The following is an 8725-nucleotide window of genomic DNA, read 5'->3' on the forward strand; positions in this document are numbered from 1 at the left end:
ATGAACTTTGAATCAAGATTTTTCAAATTTTTTTCAAAAATTAAACACCAGTTTTCATTTAAGATTTTTCAAATTCTTTCAAAAACAAGACACTTGGGGTCACAAAACTTTTATTTATTTCTTTTTAATTAAAACGGCAACAAATTTCAAAATTCAAAATTTTTTCAAATTCTCTCTCCAAGTTTTTTTTTAATCGCCAACAGACAGAAGACAGACGACAGTCAGTTCCCGAGATTATTTTCAATTTTTTTAAAAATTGATTTTTTCAAAATTTTCCAAAATAAAAAAGGAGAGGTTTCCAAAATTTCTTCAAAAAAGACATATTGGTTTAAATTTTGCAAAAACCAGCGGCTCTTAAGATTCTTTCAAATTTTTTCAAAAACAACACACCAGTGACCTCCAAGATTCGTTCAGATTTTTTTAAGGGACCCAAGATTCTTTCAAAGTTTTTCAAAAACGAAACAGCAGATGCCTTCAGGATTCTCTTGAATTCTGAAAAAAACACCAGGATTACCAAAATTGTTATTTATTTTTAAAAATGAAAATAGCAGGATACTTAACATTTTTTCAAAAAGTCACAAAAGAGTCCAAAACAAAAACAAGAGGAGCTCTCAAGATGTTTTCAATTTTTTTTTCAAAAACAAAACATCAGGGGCCTCCAAGATTCTTTCAAATTCTTCAACAAAGACACTTGTACCACAAAACTTCTATTATTTTTTTTTAACTGAAACAACAAAAAATTTCAAAATTTTTATTTTTTCCAAATTCTTTAAAAAATAAACTGCAAGCAACTCCAAGATTTTTTTTTAATGTCCAACAGACAGAAGACAGACGATAGTCAGATCCCAAAATTATTATAGATGCTTTAAAAAATTATACTTGACCCCAAGACTTTTTCAAAATTTTTCAAAATGAAAATAGCGGAGGCTCCAAAAATTCCAAATTCCTTAAAAAAAAGACACTGGGATTCTAATATATTTTTTTAAATTTTGCAAAATCCAAACGCCTCTTAAGATTCTTTCAGATTTTTTCAAAAACAAGACACCAGTGGCCTCCAAAATTCGTTCCGATTTTTTTAAGGGACCCAAGATTCTTTCAAAGTTTTTCAAAAACAAAAGAGCAGACGCCTCCAGGATTCTCTTGAATTCTGAAAAAAACACCAAGATTACCAAAATTGTTGTTTACTTTTAAAAATGAAAATAGCAGGATTCTTAACATTTTTTCAAAAAGTCACAAAAGAGTCCAAAACAAAAACAAGAGGAGCTCTCAAGATTTTTTCAATTTTTTTTTTTTCAAAAACAAGACATTAGGGGCCTCCAAGATTCTTTCAAATTTTTGAACAAAGACACTTGTACCACAAAACTTCTATTATTTTTTTTTAACTGAAACAACAAAAAATTTCAAAATTTTTAATTTTTCCAAATTCTTTAAAAAATAAACTGCAAGCAACTCCAAGATTTTTTTTTAATGTCCAACAGACAGAAGGCAGACGATAGTCAGATCCCAAAATTATTATAGATGCTTTAAAAAATTATACTTGACCTCAAGACTTTTTCAAAATTTTTCAAAATGAAAATAGCGGAGGCTCCAAAAATTCCAAATTCCTTAAAAAAACACACTGGGATTCTAACATTTTTTTTTAATTCTGCAAAATCCAAACGCCTCTTAAGATTCTTTCAGATTTTTTTCAAAAACAAGACACCAGTGGCCTCCAAAATTCGTTCTGATTTTTTTAAGGGATCCAAGATTCTTTCAAAGTTTTTCAAATACAAAAGAGCAGACGCCTTCAGGATTCTTTTGAATTCTGAAAAAAACACCAAGATTACCAAAATAGTTGTTTATTTTTAAAAATGAAAATAGCAGGATTCTTAACATTTTTTCAAAAAGTCACAAAAGAGTCCAAAACAAAAACAAGAGGAGCTCTCAAGATTGTTTCAATTTTTTTTTCAAAAACAAGACATCAGGGGCCTCCAAGATTCTTTCAAATTCTTGAACAAAGACACTTGTACCACAAAACTTCTATTTTTTTTTTTTTAACTGAAACAACAAAAAATTTCAAAATTTTTAATTTTTCCAAATTCTTTAAAAAATAAACTGCAAGCAACTCCAAGATTTTTTTTTAATGTCCAACAGACAGAAGACAGACGATAGTCAGATCCCAAAATTATTATAGATGCTTTAAAAAATTATACTTGACCCCAAGACTTTTTCAAAATTTTTCAAAATGAAAATAGCGGAGGCTCCAAAAATTTCAAATTCCTTAAAAAAAAGACACTGGAATTCTAATATTTTTTTTTAATTTTGCAAAATCCAAACGCCTCTTTAGATTCTTTCAGATTTTTTCAAAAACAAGACACCAGTGGCCTCCAAAATTCGTTCCGATTTTTTTAAGGGATCCAAGATTCTTTAAAAATTTTTCAAAAACAAAAGAGCAGACGCCTCCAGGATTCTCTTGAATTCTGAAAAAAACATCAAGATTACCAAAATTGCTGTTTATTTTTAAAAATGAAGATATCAGGATTCTGAATCAACATTTTTTCAAATTCTGAAAAAAATTCACAAAGACAAAAACAAGAGGAGCTCTCAAGATTTTTTCAAAATTTTTTCAAAAACAAGACATACGGGGCCACCAAGATTCTTTCAAATTCATTAATCACTTTGCACTACAAGACTTTACAAAAAAAATAAATTAAAACAGCAGGATCCCTCAAGATTTTTTCAAATTCTTTCTAAAACAAACCACGGCGAAGCCCAAGATTTTTTTTTGGTCTCCAACAGGCAGAACACAAACAATAGTCAGGTCAGGTCAGGTCAGGTCAGGTCAGGTCAGGTCAGGTCAGGTCAAGATTATTTTAAATTCTTTAAAAAAAATTACCCTTGACCCCAAAATTCTCTTAAATTTTTTGAAAAACAAGACACTAGTGGCCTCCGAAATTCGTCCAGATTTTTTTATGGATCTCTCGATTATTTAAATTCTTTTTAAAAAAGACACAAGGGAGCCCAAGCGTTTTTCAGAACCAAAACAGTCGAAGCACTGTAGATTCTTTTGAATTCTAAAAAAAAGTGACCAGGATCCCCAAGATTCCAAAATTTTTCAAAATTCATCAGGATCCTCAAGATTCTTTCAAATTTTGATAATAAGTCACAGAGGAACCCAAGACAAAAACAGGGGGACCCCTCGAGATTTTTCAAATTTTTTTCATAAACAAGACATCAAGGGCATTTAAGATTCTTTCAAGTTCTTGAAAAAAGCCACTTGACCACAAAATTTCAATTTGTTTTTTAATTATAACAACAAAAAATTTCAAAATTTTAATTTTTTTCAAATTCTTTCAAAAATATACATCAAGCAACTCCAAATTTTTTTTTAATCACCGACAAACAGAAGGCAGACGATAGTCAGATCCCAAAATTATTTTAAATACTTACAAAAACTGCACTTGACCCCAAGAATTTTTCAAAATTTTTCAAAATGAAAACAGCGGAGGCTCCAAAAATTACAAATTCCTCAGAAAAAAGACACTGGGATTCTAATATATTTTTTTAATTTTGCAAAATCCAAAAACCTCTTAAGATCCTTTTAAATTTTCTCAAAAACAAGACACCAGTGGCCAGATTCTTTTAAATTCTTTTCTTTTAAGGAAAAACACAAGGTACTCCAAGATTCTTTCAATGTTTTTCAAAAACAAAATTGTAGAGGCCTTCGAGATTCTCTTGAATTCTCAAAAACACGCCAAGATCCACAAGATTTTTTTATTTTTTAAAAATGAAAATAACAGGATTCTTAACATTTTTCCAAATTCTGAAAAAAGTCACAAAGGGCCCAATATAAAAACACGAAATTTTTTGCAAAATTTTTCAAACAAATTTTTTCTTAAACAAATCACAAGAAATCCCAAGATTTTTTTTAAATCGCCGACGACAGCCCGATCCCTATATTATTTCAAATTCTTTAAAAAAATTACACTTGACCTCAGATTTTTTCAAAATTTTTCAAAATAAAATAGTACAGGCTCCCAAAATTCTTTCAAATTCCTTCAAAAAGACACTAGGGGGAAAATCTTGCAAAAACCAAACACCAGCGGCTGCTAAGATTCTTTAAACTTTTTCAAAAACAAGACTCCAGTGGCTACCAAAATTCGTTCAGATTAAAAAAAAATCCCAAAACGTTTTAAATTTATTTAAAGACCCTAAGAATCTAAGATTCTTTTAAAGTTTTTGGGCATGAAAACAGCAGAGGCCAAACTTCTTTTGAATTTTCAAAAAAAGAACACTAGGGACTCCAAAATTCTTTCAAACTCTTGAAAAAAGTCTCAAAGGATCGCAGTATTCTTTAATTTTTTTCAAAAATAAATTACCAGTTTCTCCCAAGAGTTTCAAATTTTCTCAAACAACACGACACCAGTGGCCACCAAATTCGTTCAAGATTCTTTTAAATTATTTTAAAGAAAACTACAAGGGACCCCTAAGATTCTTTCAAAGTTTTTCAAAAACAAAAGAGCAGAGGCCTTCGAGATTTTCTTGAATTTTGAAAAAAAAAAACACCACAATCCTTAAGATTTTTTCCAATTCTGAAAAAAGTCACCAAGGAGCCAAAATAAAAACCAGCGAAGCTCTCAACATTTTTTCAAAATTTTTACAAAAACAAGACATCATAATCCTTGTATTCCTTCAAATTTATTAAAAAAAGACATTTGAGAACACAAAACTTAAAAAAAAACTAATTAAAATAGCAGGGTCCCTCAAGATTTTTTCAAATTCTTCATAAAACAAACCACAGGAACCCCAATTTTTTTTAATCGCCAACAACCAGAAGACAGACGACAGTTCGATCCCAACATTATTTTAAATTCTTAAAAAAAATTACAGTTGACCCCAGATTTTTTCTAAATTTTTAAAATGAAAATAGCAGAGGCTCTCAAAATTCTTTCAAATTCCTTCAAAAAAAGACACTATGGGGAGAATCTTGCTAAACTAAATAGCAACAGCTGCTAAAATTCTTTAAATTTTCTCAAAAAATGGCTAGCAAAATTCGTTCAGATTTTTTTAGAGACAAGATTTAAAAAAAGATTTCAAAATTGAAACAGTAGGATCCTCAAGATTCTTTCATATTCTAAAAAAGAAGTCACAAAGAAGCCTAAGAGAAAAACAGCAAGAGCTCTCAAGAGTTAGTCAAAATGAAAGTATCAGACTCCCAAAAATTTTTCGAATTTCTTAAAAAAAGTCCCTAGAGGTGCTAAATACTTTTTTTAATTGGGGCTTTCAAAATTCGTTCAGATTCATTAAAAAAAAGCTCTAGGGATCTCAAAACGTTCTAAATTTGTTTAAAGACCAAAGTTCTTTTGAATTTTCAAAAAAAGGACATTAGGGACTCCGAAATTCTTTCAAACTATTGAAAAAGTCTCAAAGGACCCCAAAATTCAATCAATTTTTTCAAAAATATAGCACCAGTTTCCCCCAAGATTCTTTCAAAATTTTTCAAAAACAAAAGAGCAGAGGCCTTCGAGATTTTTTTGAATTCTAAAAAACACCAGAATCTTCAAAAAACACAAGAACTCCAAGATTCTTTCAAACTCTTAAAAAAGCGTCAAAATTATTTCAATAAAATCAAAAGACAAAAATGGTGATGCATAAATTAATTTAGTAAAAACAACATAGCAACAAGGAAACCGGAGAAAACGAGATCAAGCCTGTTCTTACGAAACGACATTTTCGTGTTTGCTAGAGGAAATATTTTATGTTACAACTAAATCAGCGAAGCGTTTCCTTTAGTACTAAATTACACATAATTCCGCCGTCAAAACGCCGACAATTTGTTAAAGAAAAAGAAACGTCTCGCCTCGTTCACCCCGATTACAGTAATCATTATCTAAAAATTGACCGGATTTTTGTCTCTCTTTAAACAAATATGCAAATAGTTGTATATTATGTGTGGATCATTGAAGCAGAAAGACGAAAAACACTGTAACTAAGTACAACTATGCATTAATTGTAGAGAAAACCCGAATAAAAGGCCGTTTTAACACCTAGTTAACTGTAGTGAATTCCGGAATTTTTCCAGCGTGTGTTTAATTGTCGTTTTATTACACTGTGTCTTGTCATCGTAAAAGACTAACAGGACATGCAAATATTTCGTTTCTTTTGTTCGAGCCAGTCGTGAAATAAGACCACTTTAGATGCTGCTGATAATTTTATTTATTACTTGCTCATACGCAAACAAAATTTTTACTCATACTTTCACTATTGTGCAAACCGTATCGGTTTCATCTCCACTTTTCATAAATTGTATCTTCAAATTCGCGCGACGGAACTCAAGCGTTAAATAATTTCGCCATGACGTCATCGAGTTTTCGGTGGGGACTAAAATTAAATGTCAAACAGGAAAAACGTTTAACGCATGACGCAACGTCTGACGTCCTAAACTCTAAATACTGATGATCATTACCACAATGTGGGTACCACCATCACACCACTTTCAACAAAGAAATGACCTGGGCGTAACGATTTATCATAAATTTAGTCCGTAAATTCAAGGCATGCGATGATCACAATCGCACCAATAATTTAGTGCTCGTAATTGAGAAATAATCTCACAGACTTGCGTTTTATTACGTTTGTAGATTTATGACTTCGGATGAAGAAGTACAGTACAAAGAGGTCTTTGATCGTGGATGCTGTTACACTGTGTGCTAATTACCTATGGCGTAATCCCATGGTGAAATTGAATTTGCTTTCTAATGGACGCAAAATGCTCAGTTTGTTTGCGGATGAGTCATCAATGGGAAAAAATGTGTTGGTGGTTTGTTTATTGGTTGGAGCTTAGGAGAACGACATTGAAAACGATATTGATAATGAGAGTTAGTAGCAATTTAATATGCGCGATATGTTTTCGTTTCCATGGTTGGAGTGATGTTATGGGTTTTTCACACTGCTGTGGTCAAGGCGCACAATGTGGGAAGATAATTTTGTTGCTGCACCGAAACTATGGACAAATACTTACTGTGTTTAGTAAGCGTTTGTGTTGATAAGGTTTCAAGGAAGTCTTACTAATTAGAATTGTTATTTGCTTCATAAATGGGTTATTTTTAAGCACTAACCGTCATCCCCGTCGAAATTTTAATGGCGTCATCTTTAAATGTTAACCAAATCCGCTGAGGATTAATTCCGGAACATTGTTTGCGTTTTTAGGATCTTTAAAATATCGAGATTTGGTACGATTTTTAGGTTGTTTAATATCTTTGGGATCTCTGTGACCTCAAACATGTCTAGAATTTCTACGATCCCTAGAACCGAACCTTGAAATTTCTGAATTTCTGGAATTTTTGGATTCTCTAGAATCTTCACAATCTCTAAAATCTCTACTGTATCTAAGAACTCTAGGTTTCAAGAATCTGAAAAATTTCTGAATCTCGAAAAACTTCCTTCCAGGATTTGGAGTTTTTAGATTCTCCAAAAAGATTGAATCTGGAACCTCAAAACACTCAAGAATTTTGAGATTCGTAATGAATGATTGCTTCCCTGATGCCACGGTAATTTTTTAGAAATTGTTATTAAAAAAAAAAAAATAATTGCCCTTTTTCTGTGTATGGTTGTTCAACTCATCAACATTCTTATAACCACGAATGGCAAAGATTTTCTAGTTGATTTGATATTTTGTGGTGTTATTTGTGGTATCTTTAAAATTCTTGGAAGCTACAGTTTTTTTAACTAGAATCCTTGGACTATTTGTAATGTCTTAAGATCTCAATGGCATCTAGAATCTCAGCAATCTCTAAATTTCTAAGATTTCTAAGATCGAGAATTCATATGATTTCTAGGTAACTAAAATCTTTTGGATCTTTCTGACCACAAATATGCCTAGAATATCTACGATCTCTGGAAACCAACTTTGAAATTTCCGATTTTTTGGAAATTTTGGATTTTCTGGATTCTACACAATCTCTAAGATCTTTAATACATCTAACATTTCTAGGTTTCAATAATCTAAAGAATATCTGGAATCTCTGAATTTTCAAAACTTCCATTTTTCTGGACTTTTTAGAATTTCCAAAAAAAATCTTGTAATCTATATAATCTCTAGAACCACAAGAAACTCAATAATTTATGGAATTTCCGAATTTTTGAGATCTGTAATGAAGGTTTGTATCCCTGATGGAATAGTAATTTTCCAGAAATTGTCATTCAAAGAAAAATCGGTTTTTTTTCTGGAAAAGGATGGCGGAGAATTTGTATTGGATTTGATATTTTATGGTATTCTCTATGGTATCTAGAATCTCTGCAAGATCTTTAAAATATCGAGATTTCATAGGATTTCTAGGTAATAGAAAATCTATTGGATATTTTGGAACACAACGTTGAAATTTCAGAATTTCTGGAAATTTTCGATTTTCTAGAATCTACACAATCTGTAAAAATTTTAGTACATATAAGGTCTCCAGGTTTCAATAATCTGAAGAATTTCTGGAATATCTGAATCCTTAAAACTTGCATCTAGTATCTGAAGTTTCTAGAATTTCCAAAAGATTTCTTGGAATTTATACAGTCTCTAAAATCTCAAAGAATAAAAAAAATTCTGGAATCTCTGAATTATTGAAATCTGTATTAACGGTTTGTTTCCTTGTGGGATGGTAATTTTCCAGAAATTGTTTAAAAAAAAAAAGTCATTTTCGTGTATAAGGATGATGGATAATTTCTACTGGATTTGATATTTTATGGTATTATCTGT

This window comes from Zophobas morio, unplaced genomic scaffold, assembly GCF_036711695.1.
Source record: "Zophobas morio isolate AGI-343-1 ecotype UQ-CSIRO unplaced genomic scaffold, CSIRO_AGI_Zmor_V1 ptg000016l, whole genome shotgun sequence".
NCBI classification, from domain to species: domain Eukaryota; kingdom Metazoa; phylum Arthropoda; class Insecta; order Coleoptera; family Tenebrionidae; genus Zophobas; species Zophobas morio.